Source organism: Cupressus sempervirens, chromosome 5, assembly GCF_028749045.1.
Source record: "Cupressus sempervirens isolate cs-2001-9-10 chromosome 5, ASM2874904v1, whole genome shotgun sequence".
Classification (NCBI taxonomy): domain Eukaryota; kingdom Viridiplantae; phylum Streptophyta; class Pinopsida; order Cupressales; family Cupressaceae; genus Cupressus; species Cupressus sempervirens.
Window position 1 is genome coordinate 551,870,308 of NC_143122.1, and position 16,714 is coordinate 551,887,021.

Sequence of the window (16,714 nt, forward strand, 5' to 3'; positions counted from 1 at the left end):
AAAACTTTCCTACCACTACTGATAGGATTTCAAAAATGGATCCATATGCATAGCTAACCCTTCTCTAAGAATGGTATTCAATGTGTCCTCGGGGTGCTCAAGATCTAGAGGACCAACTACTTTGGCTAAATATGCCTTTAGGATCTTGATCTTCCTTCAAAGTGTTTGGAGTTTGACCTCATCCTGGCCCATGCTCTTTAATAATTCTTTGATTCCTATAGTCACCATTAATCAGGTTGTATCCCATGCAGGTCTTTCCAACATAACCTCTTTCAATTGATAATCTTTGGGACCAAGGCTTTCTACATCTGTGTCTTCAAGAGGAATGCCACTTGCACAAACAACTCCTTGTCCTATGTATTGGTGAAAAATTCCAATGGTCTTGCCTCATGTAATGGGGACTCAAGTTTATTCAAAATCTTTACAATCTCAAAAATGTCTTCCTCTGAAGCACAAAATTGAGGTTTGGTACTTCTCATTATTTCTTTTTGGAGCCATCTTGGGATGTGCTCATCTAAAGACCTTCTTCTTGAGGATGAAGGGGTGTGTTCTACTACCTCCTTCCCCTTATTTCTCCTCCTTAGAGTCATTTCCCTCTGCGAGGGCTCTTCTTATGTGGCCTCTATTTGAGAAAACCCTACATCTTACTCCTTAGTGTCCTAGAAAGGTGGTTGAGAATATTCCACCATTTGTCCTTCCTTTGACACTTCATTGGTGGACTTTTGTTCTAGTTCCTCTCCTTTTGATGTTTCCTTCTAAAGCTTTTCCTCTTTTGAACTTTGGGGTAGAGGAGTAACTGAGCCCTTATCCATCACTATGACTTGTGGTGGAGATGGTGAAGTAAGATCAAGACCTTATGAATCTGGTTACATCTATGTCCAGTCTTCTTGTTGAAGTTCACCTGTAGGGGTATCCTTGATCTTACCCCCAACTAGCTCTATACCAGTGGAAAAAAAAATCAAAATTTGACATTTTGAAAATGCCATCACCCTCTTCACTTTTCTCATCCACCCACTATTGTACTTCATCTTTTAAAGAAGAGATTTCTAGGGGTCCTACTAGGGTGGATGGCAATGTACCCATGATACTTCTTCTCCTTTTTTCTTTGATGGCTCTGGCTAGCTGAGTTCTTTTCTGCAAGGGTGGCTACTCCTCATCTATGTCCTCTTCTTCTTCCTCTTTTCCTTCTGGAATGGTTTTAGGAATAGACGAAAAAGGCACCATTCTCCTAGTCACCCTTTTCCGTTTCTTCATTCAGATCTTGATCCTCTTTTGTTTTGTGGAGGTAGAAGGGGATGTTGGCTCTTCTTACAAAGGAGGAATGGAAACTTGCTGACTCTCTCCCTCTTCTAGTTGGATAGGAAAAAAGGGAGGCAAATTATGCTCAACCTAGACTTGGGAAGCACCAGTATCCTTAGACCCTTGTACACCCTCTTCCTGTTGCTAGGGAGGTACTTGCGCTTCACCCCATTCTATTTGAATCCTTTGAGGGGAGGTCCACTTCCTTTTGTTCTTTCCCTTCCTCTTTGGAAGATGATAGTATCCAATTGGGTGGTCAAATTGGTATACTATCTCTGGCCTGATGGGAGACTGGGCTACAAAGGTAGGAATTGTAACTTTCCTCCCTCTACTTTTCTCAGGGTGGGCTTGAGTATGAAAGATTACAGTGTCAAGAATTGGATCAAGTCAAAAAGGTTTCTTGATCCAATCCTTAGTCATTCTGACTACATGCCTCACCTGATGATTAATATCATCACCCTCCTCCCTGTCAACCTCAACATTCATTATGGGCCTCTCTCCTATTTTGTCTAAGTTGAATAGGGGGTGTAGTAGCTCTTGTAAATCTTGTTGCCTTATTTCATCTAGAATGTCTAGCTTGAGAGCCTTCTCTGCTAGATACAAAGTCGTCCTACAATAATCCCTCATGCGAACGTCATAGTTATTTGTGGCATTCATCCAATGATCTTCAATGGCATCTTCATGATGGAACTCCTTGCCGGCCAAACTCTCTACTCTCCTAATATTATCAAAATAAAGCTTAGGGGAATTTTACTTGTCAAGGGGATAATTCTCTCATTCCCACTCAAAGGACAGAATATCTTTCTTTTGTTTCACTTGATATGGTCCTATGACTAAGGGCCATGCTCAATAGGGTATCCTTTGTCTCTTCACCCTCTCATATGTAGATTCAATTAGTCATGCAATCTCCACTAACACCAGTTTGTCACTTGGGTATCTGGGGAGCTTCTTGGGGTTGACAGTAGCACCAACTACTCATAGATATGTGTATGTCTTGAATTGGATGAAATAGGCCCTGAGAGCTATTATATGTGCTTTTGCCTCATTAGATAGCCTCTTTGCATAATCACCTTCTATAAATTAGATGACTGCGAAGATGAATGCACCATTCATGATTTTGTTTTTTCCTTACTTTGTGCCAAGAGCTTCTTCCTTATAAGATAAGGGTAGACAATATAGGGCCAGGCATTAGGATGCTACATATTGCCTCTTCTGTACAAATCGGGGTAGTTTTTCACCCTTGCTACAAGTAAATATATAATGTAAGAAGTCATATAAAACTTCTTCTTGTCTTTAACTACCCCCAATTGCTCACACAAGTTTTCATTTAGTGTGGTGGCCCAGTCTAGTGGCATCCTTACTATCTTGATTATCTCAATGAAGTTGACCATGAAAGCACTAAGGTGGCTAATTGCTAGTAAACCCATGACTCTACTCAAAAGGATAATGGAATAGCCAATATCATCTTTCATGTATCCCCTAGTCATGTCCACTTTTCCTATGACCCTACCCAAAGAAGTTTTCTCAATGAGATATGAGGATTGGATGATTTCTGATGCTTCTTTAGGGTGCTCCCTATACCATCTCTTTGTTGCTTCATATGAGAGTCTAATGAATTTATCCACCCTTAGTAGGTGGAAAACCCTCTCAATGTTGTCAGGTCAAAGGTTAAGGACCAATTCTCTTGTCACGCTCTTAACCACTCTCTCCTTAGGGACAAAGTGTTGTGCTAGTGTCATAATCAACTCGGCTAACTGCACTGATACTAGATGTGAAACTATGCTCACCAACCCAGAACGAATCAATGAGGATACTAGTGTAGATATTTTTGTGGGTTTGTTGTAGATTCTAAGGAATTCTCCCAAATCTGTGTGTCCCAAGTCAGTGTCTCTAATTTTTGCATGATCATCATGAAATCTTGACTTTGGTGGCATGCCTTGGAACTTGAATACAACTAGCTTGGGTGCCATTTTCTCTCTGGATGTGGATGTCATTTAACCTGCATGACAAAAGAACATCATTTATTAGCTCAAAATAGTGAGAACCTAAAAACTTAAAAGCACTCAATTACTCTTTAATCGACTATTGACAAAAATTAAAAATTAAAAAAAAAGATGGGTCCTTTTTTTTCTTTTTTTCTTTTTTTTTTTTTAATTTTTTTTTTTTAAATTTTTTTAATTATTTTTTAGATTTTTTGACTAAGAGGTGGACGCGTGGCATGCACAGCATGGCACGGGTATGAGTGGAGCAATGGAGTGGGCACATGGCTAGGGTTTTGAAATGGGCATGCACACAGGTGTGGTATAGAGGTGGGCGCAGATGTGGGTGTGAAGGTGGAAGTGGGCATGCGCTATGGCGCACACTATGCAGTGTAGTGTGGGAGTGTGAGGGTGGCACAATGGGCACATACTGCGTGGTGCAACACAGGAGTGTGATGTGAGCATGCACTATGAGTGGCAGCGTGATGGGTGTGCGCTATGCAGAACAGCACGGGAGTGTGAGGGCACAACAATTATGATGTGTGCCACATAGTGAAGTGGAGGGTGTGAGTAAATTTGTGAGGGCACAGTGATGATGTCACATATGGTGTGGTGCATGCACAAGCACTCACGTGAGCATGCAAAGCATTAGAGCACACAAAATGTTTACCTGACTGTAGAGCTTGCAACACCGAAAAGATGATAGTGAAAAAAAGTTGGGAGTTTTGGGGTGGCAGGGGGTTTTATAACATCGCCCACCTACAAGCCCCTACGCAGGTGTGCAGGTGTGTGACGTGGACCTCATGGGTGGCATGCACGAGCACCTTAATATGTGGTGCACACTTCATTTTTTTTAATTTTAAACATTTTTTCAAATTTTATATTTTTTATATCTTTTTTTATTTTCCAATTTTTTGACTTTTTCAAAAAAAAAATTTGTTTTTTTAACTTTTTGACCTTTAAAATTACTCGAATCTCTTACATTTCTTCAAATTCTTGAATTGTGAATTCAGAATCTTGACAAAAGTAGGGGGGTCCCCATTCCCAATGAGGAATGGGGCATGCATTGTGGGACCACAACAATTATTGCAAAAATAAATCTCAGATCCCTTAGATGTCAGTACAAAATAAACTCTGAGAACTGAATATTGTTGATGCTTGGAAAACAAAGAAATGTTGTAACTTGGTAAACACTATATTTGCTTGGTAATTACTTAACTTGAAAATCTTAAGATGTTATCTATTATTACCATTACTTTAACTTTGTTGCAAACACATAAAATTAAATAGAATGAACACATTTGACACCAAGATTTAATGTGGAAACCCAATTTGGGAAAAACCATCAATTGCAACTAGTTACTATTTTCACTCTTCTAAAGTGAGACCTATTAGGATCCAACCTTGTTAAAGATTACAAAATAGACTGCTAGGTGTGACCTTGTTAGAGGATTTAATCACCCTATTAGGAGTGGCCTTGTTAGAGGTCTTTTGATAATTCAATATAATTGCCACCTTGTTAGAGGATTTAGAAATAACTGTTAAGCCAACTCTGTTAATAGATTTAGATCACTGCTACAATGGTTAGAGAGTAATAATGAGATGACCTAATTTTTGATGCAACTGAATTGTTGATTATAGATCTTTGTTCTAGCTTGTACTTGATCCTTCCTGATCGAATATATCTTTTCAGCTCCACAAGGATATTCTATTTATCCTTCTAATTCACTTCCTTACTGCATCATTAGATCTTCAAAATCTTCCATGCATTCACACTCTTACACACTTTTGAATTCTCAACTTGACCTTATATTTATATCTATCATTTTCTCAAGTTAGCTAAAATATAATTTAGAATAACTTATATTCATCTTCTTAGTCAACTAGAACCAATAGATAAATCAATTAAACTCAATATGCCAAAATAAGAAAATCCTTCGTTAGCCGACCCTGCTCGGTAGACACTAACACAAAAATGATTTTTCTCTGTTAACCAAGTGAACTCAATTAACACTGCATATTTGCAAAGTTCCTTTAGTAACCAAGTGATCTTGGTTAACACTGGTTCCATCCAACTTTACCTTCATTAACCAAGTGAGCTTGGTTAACTCTCATCTTTTGCAAGTTTTCCTTTGATGCTCGAGTGAACTCAACATACACTATCTTTTGTACTAGGAAAACTTAGAAACACTCAATAGCCACAAAAAATTGTCTTCACTACTAGAGTGATCTTGGCATACACTAAATGATAAGGATATGACATTTGTGTAACATCAAAGACAATACACAATTAATCAATTATATCCAACAATCTCCCTCTTTGGCATTGATAGCAACACAACATGTCATAACACAATGAAATTTTTGGAACAAGAATAAGTTTCTTCCTCTATCAAAGAACTTCTATCTACGACAATTTCTTCTGATAGAAAACTTTTCCCTCTTACAACAAACTTTTCCTTCATTATAATTAAAATTTCTATGAGATATGACAATAAAATTCTCTCTCTTTGACAACACATGTCAAAGACAATAATTTTGTTAATATCAATGTACCTCAAGTGTTGATTCATTTGCAATATACCTTTGTCAATACTACACCAACTGATTGATCTTCAACATGCTCTAGTTGATGCATCACTAAACTTTATTTAGTGAGCTTTCGATAGGGGAATGACCCCTAGCTTACATCTTAGACATAGAAATGTATCCCTAGGTAATGGCTTGGTGAATATGTCTGCAATTTGATCTTTTGTATTTACATATTCCAATCTGACTTCTTTATCTTGCACTAATTCTCTTAAGAAGTGATATTTTATAGCAATCTGTTTTCTTTTGGTATGCATCACTAGATTCATGATATATTGATTGCACTAGTGTTATCATAGTATATGACTACTGGATCCTTGATCTCTATCTTCATTCCTTCCAACAGTTGTTTGAACCAAAAAATGTTAAAATAATTAGCTGATATTGCCACATATTATGCCTCTGTTGTGGATTGAGAGATGCAATTTTGTTTCTTGCTTGTCCAAGACACTAGTCTTTTACCATGAAAGAATGCTCCACCACTAGAGATTTTTCTGCCATCAAGACTTCCTACCCAATCAGCATTTTTGAATACCTTCAAGTCCAAATTACCTCCTTTTTTGTACCATAAACCATATTCTTCAGTACCTTTCAAATATCTCATGATTCTTTTGATTTCAATCATGTGATTTCTTTGGGTTTTGCTAAGAATATTTCCACCATACCAATTGCTAATGCAATATCAAGCCTTGTATGCACTACATACTACAGTTTTCCAATCATTGATTTGTATATGGTTTGATCTACTTCTTTGGAATCATCATTCTTGGAAAGCTTATGTCCAGTAGACATAGGGGTTCCAATTGGTCTTGAATCTTCTATTCCAAATTTCTTTAATATCTCCTTGATATATTTAGATTGAGTAATGTAGATACCATCTTTCTTCTACTGAATCTACAATCCAACAAATAATTTTATCTCTTCAAACATAGACATCTCAAATTCTTTACTCGTTTCTTCTAAAAATGCTTTGCACAAGTCATCATTTCCTATAAATAGTGTTTCATCAACAAATATTTCTGCCAACACAATCTTCTTGTCTGGTCCTTCTTTGATATATAGACTACTATTATCATTTGTTCTTTGAAAGCCAATTTGTTGTCAAAGAGAGAGAGATTTACTTTACTATCATATCTTTCTGAAATTTGTGTGAAAAAGAAAGTTCTTATGTAATTCCTTCACAGAGGGAGATTACTGAAAGAGGGAGAGTCTATCATCTTAAAGGGAGAATTGTTTTGATGACACATTGTGCTGATAAGGACTTGTTTTCAAATTTCGTTCTGCTATGACATGTTGTGTTGCCATCAATGCCAAAGAGGGAGATTGTTGGATACAATTGATAATTGCATGATTGTCTTTGATGTTATACAAATGTCATATCAGTCATCAGACAGTGTTAACCGAGCTCACTCGATCATCAAAGAAAAGTAGCAGATAGTGTTAACCGAGCTCACTCGGTCATCGAAGAAAAGTAGCAGACAGTGTTAACCGAGCTCACTCGGTCATCGAAGAAAAGTAGCAGACAGTGTTAACCGAGCTCACTCGGTCATCAAAAGAAAGTCAGAGAAATCGGTGTTTATCGAGTTCACTCAGCGACTAAAGGATTTCACAAAATTCTCTGTATTAACCGAGCTCAGTCGGTTAACACAGGAATTATTTTCTGTGCAGTATTTACCGAGTTAAGTCGGTCAGTGAAGGATTTCATGAAATTCTCTGTATTAACCGAGCTCAGTCGGTTAACACAGGAATTATTTTCTGTGCAGTATTTACCGAGTTAAGTCGGTCAGTGAAGGATTTCACAAAATTCTCTGTATTAACCGAGCTCAGTCGGTTAACACAGGAATTATTTTCTGTGCAGTATTTACCGAGTTAAGTCGGTCAGCAAAGGATTTCTCGAAGGTTAAGTAATTAAAGTTAATTACTTTATGTAATGTATGAAGCCGACTTATAGCACAATTATTTATAATTGTAACTTTTATTTGAGCCGACTTGATAATCTGAAAGGTATATATGAAGGATCAAGTTGCGAATTCAAGCATGGAAGTATGAATGTGAAAAAGCTAGCAGATATGATTGAATATCTAATATGCGAATTATAAGGAAGGTCAGAGCAAATTTTTGAAGGATCAGAGATGCAGAGTTGCATTTGATCAGAGAGGATCTAGAGGAACAGAACAGAGATCTGTATCAGTAAAGATAAGTTGTATTTATTTCAGATCACTCATTGTTACTTTCTAACAATTGTAACAGTGTTTTCAAATCTCTTAACAGAGTGGGTTTAACAGCCTTTTGTAAAATCCTCTAACAAGGTGGCAATTCAGTTGAATTGATCTAAAGACCTCTAGTAAGGCCACTCCTAGCAGGGTGATTAAATCCTCTAACAAGGTCGCACCTAACAGTGTGTTTTGTAACCTTTAACAAGGTTGGCTCCTAACAGGGCTCACTTCAGAAGAGTGAAAAACAGTAACTAGTTACATTGGTGGTTTTTCCCATATTGGGTTTCCACGTTAAATCTGGTGTCTCTTGTCTCTTGTTTCTTGTGTTTTCAGTTTGATTATATGAGTATCAGCAATGAGTATTTCCTTTGACATCTTAAGGGACTTGTGGGAAAAGTTTTTGTAGTAACTGATTCACCCCTCCCCTCTCAGTTACTCCATTCTCATTTCCAACAATATAGACTACTATTATCATTTGTTCTTTGAAAGCGAATTTGTATCAAGTAATTATGAATTCTTTCATACCAAGGTTTGGGAGCTTGCTTGAGACCATATAATGCTTTGTGTAATTTTTAGACCATGTCTCTTTTGGTAGGATCTACAAAACCTTCTAGTTGTTTAATGTAGACTTCCTCATCAAGAATTCTATGCAAGAATGCACATTTAACATCTATTTGATACACTTTAAATCTTTTGTGTGTTGCATATGCTAGTAGAGTTCTAACACCTTCTAATCTTGCAATAGGAGAAAAATTTTCACCATAATCAATACCTTCTTCTTGAGAATGGCATTTACACACCAATCTTTCTTTTTTTCTGGAAACTTTGTCATCTTCATTCATCTTCTTTCTAAACATCCACTTTGTGCCAATTACATTTTTATCCTTGGGTCTAGGAACAAAAGTCCAGGTTTTATTCTTCTCTTATTTTTCTATTTCTTCATTCATTTCTTTAACCCAACTTTCATTATCCAATGCATCTTTAGTATTTCTTGGTCCAAATTTAGCAAGTAAACATGTACCTTTTAATTTTTTTCTTGTCATCGTTCCATCATATTTATCTCCAATGATCTAATCAGGTGCATGATGTCTTCTAACATATCTTGCTAACATAGTTTCTTTGGATTTGGAATGAGTTTCACTAACTTCATCATGAATTTTAGTATCAAGCTTGGGTCCCACTGTCTATGACTTGGGTCCTTCAGACTTAGTTTGAACTAGCTTAGTAGCCTTTGACTATGACTTGTATCCTTCAGACTTTGACTCAGCTTGTATTTTCCACAACTCAGTAACTATTGGAAATTTTGGGGACTCAGGGGGTGAAGCCTCCTTTCTTTTAGATAGATTTGGCAAAGTATTGGGTTCATAGTAAAAAAATCTTTTGTAATCCTCTAGCACTTTATTGCTTTCTTCTTCACTATTTTCTACAAACTCATCAATTCTCACATGTGCACTTTCTATGATTTTATGAGTAGGAAAATTCAAACATTTGTATGCTTTACTTCTGTAGGAGTATCCTAGAAATATGCCTTCATCACATTTGACATAAAATTTTCCTTTTCTAGATTCTTTCAAGATATAACATTTTCTACCAAATACATTCAAGTAACTTGCATTAGGTTTGTAACCATACCATAGTTGGTTTGAATCTTTCTTCAGTTGTACTTTGTTCAAGGTATGAACTGTAGTGCTAATAGCTTCCTTCCAGTATTTGATTCCAACATTCTTTTCTATCATCAATTTTCTTTCACAATCTATGATGAATCTATTCCTTCTTTTAGCTATACCATTCTTCTGAGGTGTACGAGGGGTTGATACTTGTCTTTTGATCCCTCTTTAAATGTAGAACTCATTGAATTCATTGGAGATAAATTCACCACCTCTATCTGATCTTAAACATTTCAATCTCTTTCTAGTTTCTTTTTCTACTCTTGCCAAATACCATTTAGACTTTTGAAAAGCTTCTAATTTTTCTTTTAGATACATTATAATCATCATTCTAGAATAATCATCAACAAAAGGAATGAAAAAATTTTCTCCACTATAACTCTCTATTCCAATTGGTCCACATAAGTTTGTATGTACAAGTTCCAAGACTTCTTCAAAATAATAGCTCTTGCTTTTCAAACTAATCTTTCCCATCTTACCAATTTGGCAATTCTTCATAAACCCATATTAGCTTTCTTCAAACTAGGAATACCTCTTACTCTTCTATATTTGCTTATCTTAACCAAATTATCAAATTTTACATGACATAATATTTTGTGTCATAACTAGCTTTCTTCTACTTGAGCAATAAAACATGAACTTTCACTGAGATCAATATAAAATAGATCAACTTTTGTTTGATTGCCAAATCCAACCAAATTTCCTTTACCATCCAACAATTTGGCTTTTCCATACATTAATTCTACCTTGAATCCAATGTTATTGAATTGTGCCACACTCAGTATATTATGCTTTAATCCTTCGATCCAATAAGCATTGTCACATACAATTTCTTTAGTCAAAGAAATACATTATTTTCCTTTTATGTTACAAGGTTCATTGTTTTCAAATCTTACACTACCATCATCATAATATTCCATGTGCTTGATTTTTTTTTTGTCTCTAGTCATATGATGTGAATAGACACTATCAATAATCCATGTATCATTTTTGTTAACATGAGAGATAAGTGCCATCTTATCTCCTTCATCATCAGATTCATCTTTTATAGCAATATATACCATTTCATCTTCATTGTTATCAGAATCTTTAGCCATAAAAAAAGATTGCTTACCTTTTTCCTTGTATTTATTGTAGTTCTTGAAATCCTTCTTGCCTTTGTGCTTATTGCTTTTTTTTTCATCTCTATTTTCTCTATTTGGACACCTTGCAGCAATGTGACCAACTTCTTCACAAGAAAATTAGATCAAAGGAACTTTACCTTTATACTTTCCTCTACCTTTGGAATACTTCCTTGCAAGTAGGCATTCAAAAAATTCAAGATCACTGTCTAAATTCTCTTCTATTTCTTCTTATTCACTTCTTGATTGACTGAACTTATATTTCTTACTCTTTTTCTTGAGAGAGAGTTTAGCTTCAAATGCAGACTCAATACCTTTTGAGCTAGGAACATAATTATCAAAGTTATCTGACTCAAAAGCTATCAAACTTCCAACTAGAGCATCCAAAGATATTTTATTATTTGGATCACATCTCATCTCTTTGAATAGAAAACCCTCTAATTGCATAAAGAGGAAGAAGAGTTCTGAGTACCTTGTTTACAACATTTTTGTCATCAATGTCTCCTCCAGATCTTTTGATTGCACTCACACTTGCTTTGATTATTTCCACATATTTTGCAATGTTTTCATCTTCTCTCACTTTTATCTAATCAAATTGACCTCTGAGACTTTTGGCTTTATCTCTTCTTACATTTTTATCTCCTCCATAATTGTATTTCAATTTATTCTACATTTCATGCATTGTTTTATAGTCTTTTACATCATCAAATTCAACATAACTAAGAACAGATGCAATATCAATCATCATAATGTTATGATTCTTCTTTTCAGAAATACCTTCAACTGATAATGTTCCAATGAGAGTCTTGTATTTAGCATCAAGATATTTACAACTTGGATCATTTATGGTAGTGAAATGTAACCTAATAAGTCCTTGCCATGCTGTAAAATTGTCTCTGTTCAACTTGGGAATCTCTCTCCTATAAGACATCATGATCTTTAGCTTAGGTCCTTGAAACCTTCTCTACAAGCACCAAAAGCTCTGATACCAATTTTTGGAAATATAAGAGGTGTAACTGAGAGGGGAGGGGTGAATTAATTACTACAAAAATAAATCCTAGATCTCTTAGATGTCAATACAAAATAAACTCTAAGAACTTAATATTGTTGATGCTTGGCAAACAAAGAAATGTTGTAACTTGGTAAAAACTATATTTGCATGGTAATTACTCAGCTTGAAAATCTTAAGATGTTATCTTTGATTACCATTACTTTAACTTTGTTCCAAACACATAAAAGTAAATAGCATGAACACATTTGACACCAAGATTTAATGTGGAAATCCAATTTGGAAAAAACCACCAATTACAACTAGTTATTATTTTCACTCTTCTAAAGTGAGCCCTATTAGGAGCCTGCCCTATTAAAGGATACAAAACACACTATTAAGTGTGACCCTATTAGAGAATTTAATCATCCTATTAAGAGTGGCATTGTTAGAGGTCTCTTGACAATTCAATAGAACTGCCATCTTGTCAGTGTAATCACCTAAAAATGATCATCTATACTATTAGCCCCCTTCTTAGCATTTTGGCTAATTTAATTAATCATTTACCTAGACCAAATTTCTAATAATTAATTAATTTTATTATAACCTATATTTTTACTATGCTATCCTAAGTTCATTATTTGATTAAAAGAACATGTCCCCTTTTAATTAAATAAACCACGCCATTCTTATAACCCACTTAAAGTGCACACATAAAGTCTTTTTTTCTATATTGCAATTAAAAGAAAAGGCTTTTGAGACTTTTCTTCTTAAATGAAAAGTCAACTTATATTCTATTGGTTGTCTTGTGTGTGCACATGGATCACTCCTCTTTTTGAATTCAAATGTTGATCATCCACCATCTTCATCTTGATCTCTACCATCCATACAACTTTAAAAGGGAGAGAAATTTCCCCCTCAAAGGATTCATCATCATTTGAATATTTTTATGATGTAGGTTTTCTAACAAGTTTCCTTGGAGCTTTGTGGAGAATTTCTCATTCCTTGTCTCATTCTCTCATCACCATTGCATACTAGTTTATAAGCATCTTGTGTGGTAGTTTAGTTCTTTTTGCAATAATCTAAGATCACATAGCATAACTAGTTTGCATTGTAATACTATCATCATTGTTTAGAATAGCTACATTTTTCATTCTCATACTAGCTTAGTCTTCATATTTGAATTACATCTTTGAGGGATTCATTATAGACATTTGCATTCTTGCTCTTGTCTCAAAGAACCTCCTATTGTATGGTTTAATAGCAAGAAGCATATCTATAAGGCTCGACTAAGAGCCTTCATACTTGAAACATACTATCTTGCACTCCATGGATAGGGAGTTCTAAGCCAACATCCAAGCATTCTAAACTCATTAAATCATTTGGATAGAAAGGTTTAGAGTGGGACACTTTTGAGTGTACAATTTTGGTGCCCATCATGGGGCTTGAATCAAGTTTCTAGCTCCATTTGCTTTCATTTCTCATTTCTGATTTTTTATAGCAGAATATTAGATCTAATCAATTGGTTTTGTAGAGTTCTCACTTTGATTTTAAGGCCAACCCATATGTAGATTGATTTGAAGGTGAAAACCCAAGGTTTTTGAAGAGCTGATCATATCTCCTAAACCATTTGGAATTTAGTTCTAAAAACATTTTTGCAAGTTGACTATGTGTCTAAGATGTCTTAGTCCAATTTTAAAATCATTTTAACTTGATTTGCATTAGTTATGAGTTTTTCTTTGTTTTTCATAAAACATCATTTCTAGTTGAGAATTAGCAAATTTTTCAGAAAAAATGACATTTTCAAAAAAAAAAATTGAATTCTACAGGGGGTACTTTCTTTGTGTTTTAAATTTTGAGGTCACATTAAGGATCAAAAACTTGATTTGATAAATCTAGTTTGTTTTGACAAAATGGGTCTCTAGGGCACAAATGAAGATATTCTTTGAATTTCTTGAATTTTTGAAAATATCTCTAGCTTTTAGTAGGGGTTTCTTCTTTTCATTTCTATTTTTGGATCCAAAATCATAGAAAAAAAGTCCAATCTTGTTGACTAAGTCAAAAGCAAAAAGTAAAAATGAGAGCATTTGTGATTAGCTTGCACTTTCTTTGCATACACTTGGAAGATAACTTGGATCTTTGAGGCAACTAACCACTTTTTTTTTTGTAGGTCTTACTTGGTTGTTATGCCCTAACCTTGATTACTTTGTAGGGAGTTTCTCATTTCATTGCTAAAAAGAATGCATGTCAAAGCTTCAAATGCACAAGGGCTACTAACACTTGTTTGCAAGGTTGCCCAATGCATAAAAACCCAAAAACTTGCTTTCTTTTATTTATTTCATGTACAACATCTACTAGTTATTTTCTTTTTATAGGCTCATTAAACTTGTATTTGAGGTTCTTTGGTGATAGGAAAGTATGTTCTTCACCCTTACGGTGAATCAAAAATCTTGACTCACCTTTGGATTTTGAGAACAAGAGGATTAATTGAAGCTTCTTGGCATGTTTGGGGGAAGCAATCAAGATAGGATATTATGATCTTCACCCTTGTCGTGAATAAAAAATCTTGACCCTTGAGAGTGGATCCATTTTGTGGTAGTTAGAATCCTTTAGAGGTTGTGCTCTCAAACAACCTAAGAGGAATGACCCAAGTGGGGAAAAGAAAATTACTTGGCTCTTTCAACCCACTATAAACTCAAGGCTATCAAGTACACAAAACCTTGGTAGATGTATTTCTTGTCTTTTCTTAGTGTGATCACTTGTGGGATTTTGACCATGAGGAGATCACTAGGCAAGAATGCTTAAGGTGCTCTTGTGACTGTGAGGTCTAGTACCCACTGCAAGGTGGGGTGTCCCTTAATTGGGTGCAAGAGGAACATTACAAATGCAAGCCCTTTCTAAAAACCCTAGGTTAGTAGCTACCCTATTTTTCCGTTTAACTTCTTGGTGCAAGGATCTATCCTAGTGGACTACCAAATCACCCCAAGATTTTACACTCACCATCTATGTTCTCTTGGTTGTGCTTATGGCACTTCCATGAAAAAGCCAATATATCTTGTGGTTAACCAATTTGTGTAAGGTGAAGGAGCATCAAGCATGGGCCAAGTTCTTGAGCAATGAACCATGACTTTTAGGTAGATATTGTTTGATGTGTTCTCGAATGTACTAGACCTATGGAAATCTTTTGTACACATGACAATAGTTCTAGGGCTTTCTTTTAAGACCTCACATATGCTTGTATCATGCAAGGTTTCTTTGTCTCTTGCTTGATTTTTTGAAGACTACTCCATGTGTCACTATCTTTCTTGGAAATAAATTTCTTTTGAACATCAAAATTTCTATGCTATCAACTATTGTCAAACTTTGTCAACCAAGTCAAAGCATCAAGTCTTAACATTTTTCTTGTGTTTCTTGCTAAGGGGAGTCTCATCATTTGATTTTTCTTTTCCATGTCTCTTGTGCTTGAACATGCTTAAAGTGACTCTTTGGTCTTAGTACCCTTGGTCTTTCTATCTTCATGGTCTATGTCTGCTTGCTAGTTATCTTTTTGCTGAAATGGTTACCTTGATTTCTTGACTACACTCATATGTTGGGAAAGTTGCTCACTTGACACCCCGCTTGCTCTACCTGCATGGCTATTTGGCTTCTTGTCTAGATCTTGACTTGAGTCACTAGTGTTCTAATTTTCTTGGACACTTTCTTGACAAGTCACTTTACTCTATCTTTACAATTTTGTCAAGTGAACACTCTACCTCTTTAGTTTGGACATAAAGTTATCTTGTGTCACCTTCTTAGCTTCCTCTAGTCTCCTTTAGGCTTGATTATCTATTTACCACTATGGAATTCAAACCTTGCACTACCAAACCTCAACCAAATCTAGATGATCATGATATCCTCCATGCCACTAAAGAGTTTCAATATCTATATGCTCAATACAAAGAACTAGAAGAGACAAGTGACCTTTCTTACCTTCATGTCTCTAAGCGTATGATAGAAATGAAGTCTAAACTTGAGAAAAGATTAGAGGAGAAGATTTCATTCTTAAATTAATCTCCCTTAATAACTTTACATACACATGGTTCGTCTTCTTCAAGGTCTACATATTCTACTCCAAGACATCAAATGTCTTCATCTTCTAGATCTAAAGACCTCCTTAGAGAGAAAGAAAGTGATACCTCCTTTGAGCCTATTCCAAGCTATCATGATGGACCTATCTTTGACCAAGACAATGATGAAGACATGGATGCATTCCATTCACTAGAGAAATAACAAAAGGACTCTAGACTAGAAGATTCTTGTGATGACACTTTGCAAACACTTCTTGGCACCAAGCTCATCATGTTACCTAAGTCTAGCTTATATGGAAACCCATTCTTGGATATCTATTGTGCTTATCATTGACATATTGAGCATAGTACTTCAGATTGTGTTGAGTTAAAACATAAAATCCAAGATCTTATTGATAATGGGACTATTGATACCTCTAATGACTCATGTGATGAGGGTACTTTTCCTAAGAAAGATCATATTAATGAACCTATGTCTAGTGATGGTTTCCTTGATACCTCTACTTCTTCCAACACACGTGCACCTCCCAATACTTCAAATATTTCCAAAATTCTTCTATCAAATAAAGAACCTAATGCTTTTCACGTACACTATGCCTATACTCAAGGACTACCTCTAAAAGAAACTCAACCTAACCTTCACTTGGCTGCAAACCTTTTCCATGCTACTAAGCTAAGAATCCATTGAAAAATGAAGATCACTATGTCCCATCTAAATGAGATGTGAATGCTAAGAAGGAAAATGCACAAAAGAGACCACAAAGGTCCACTATTAAGAGAGCTAAATC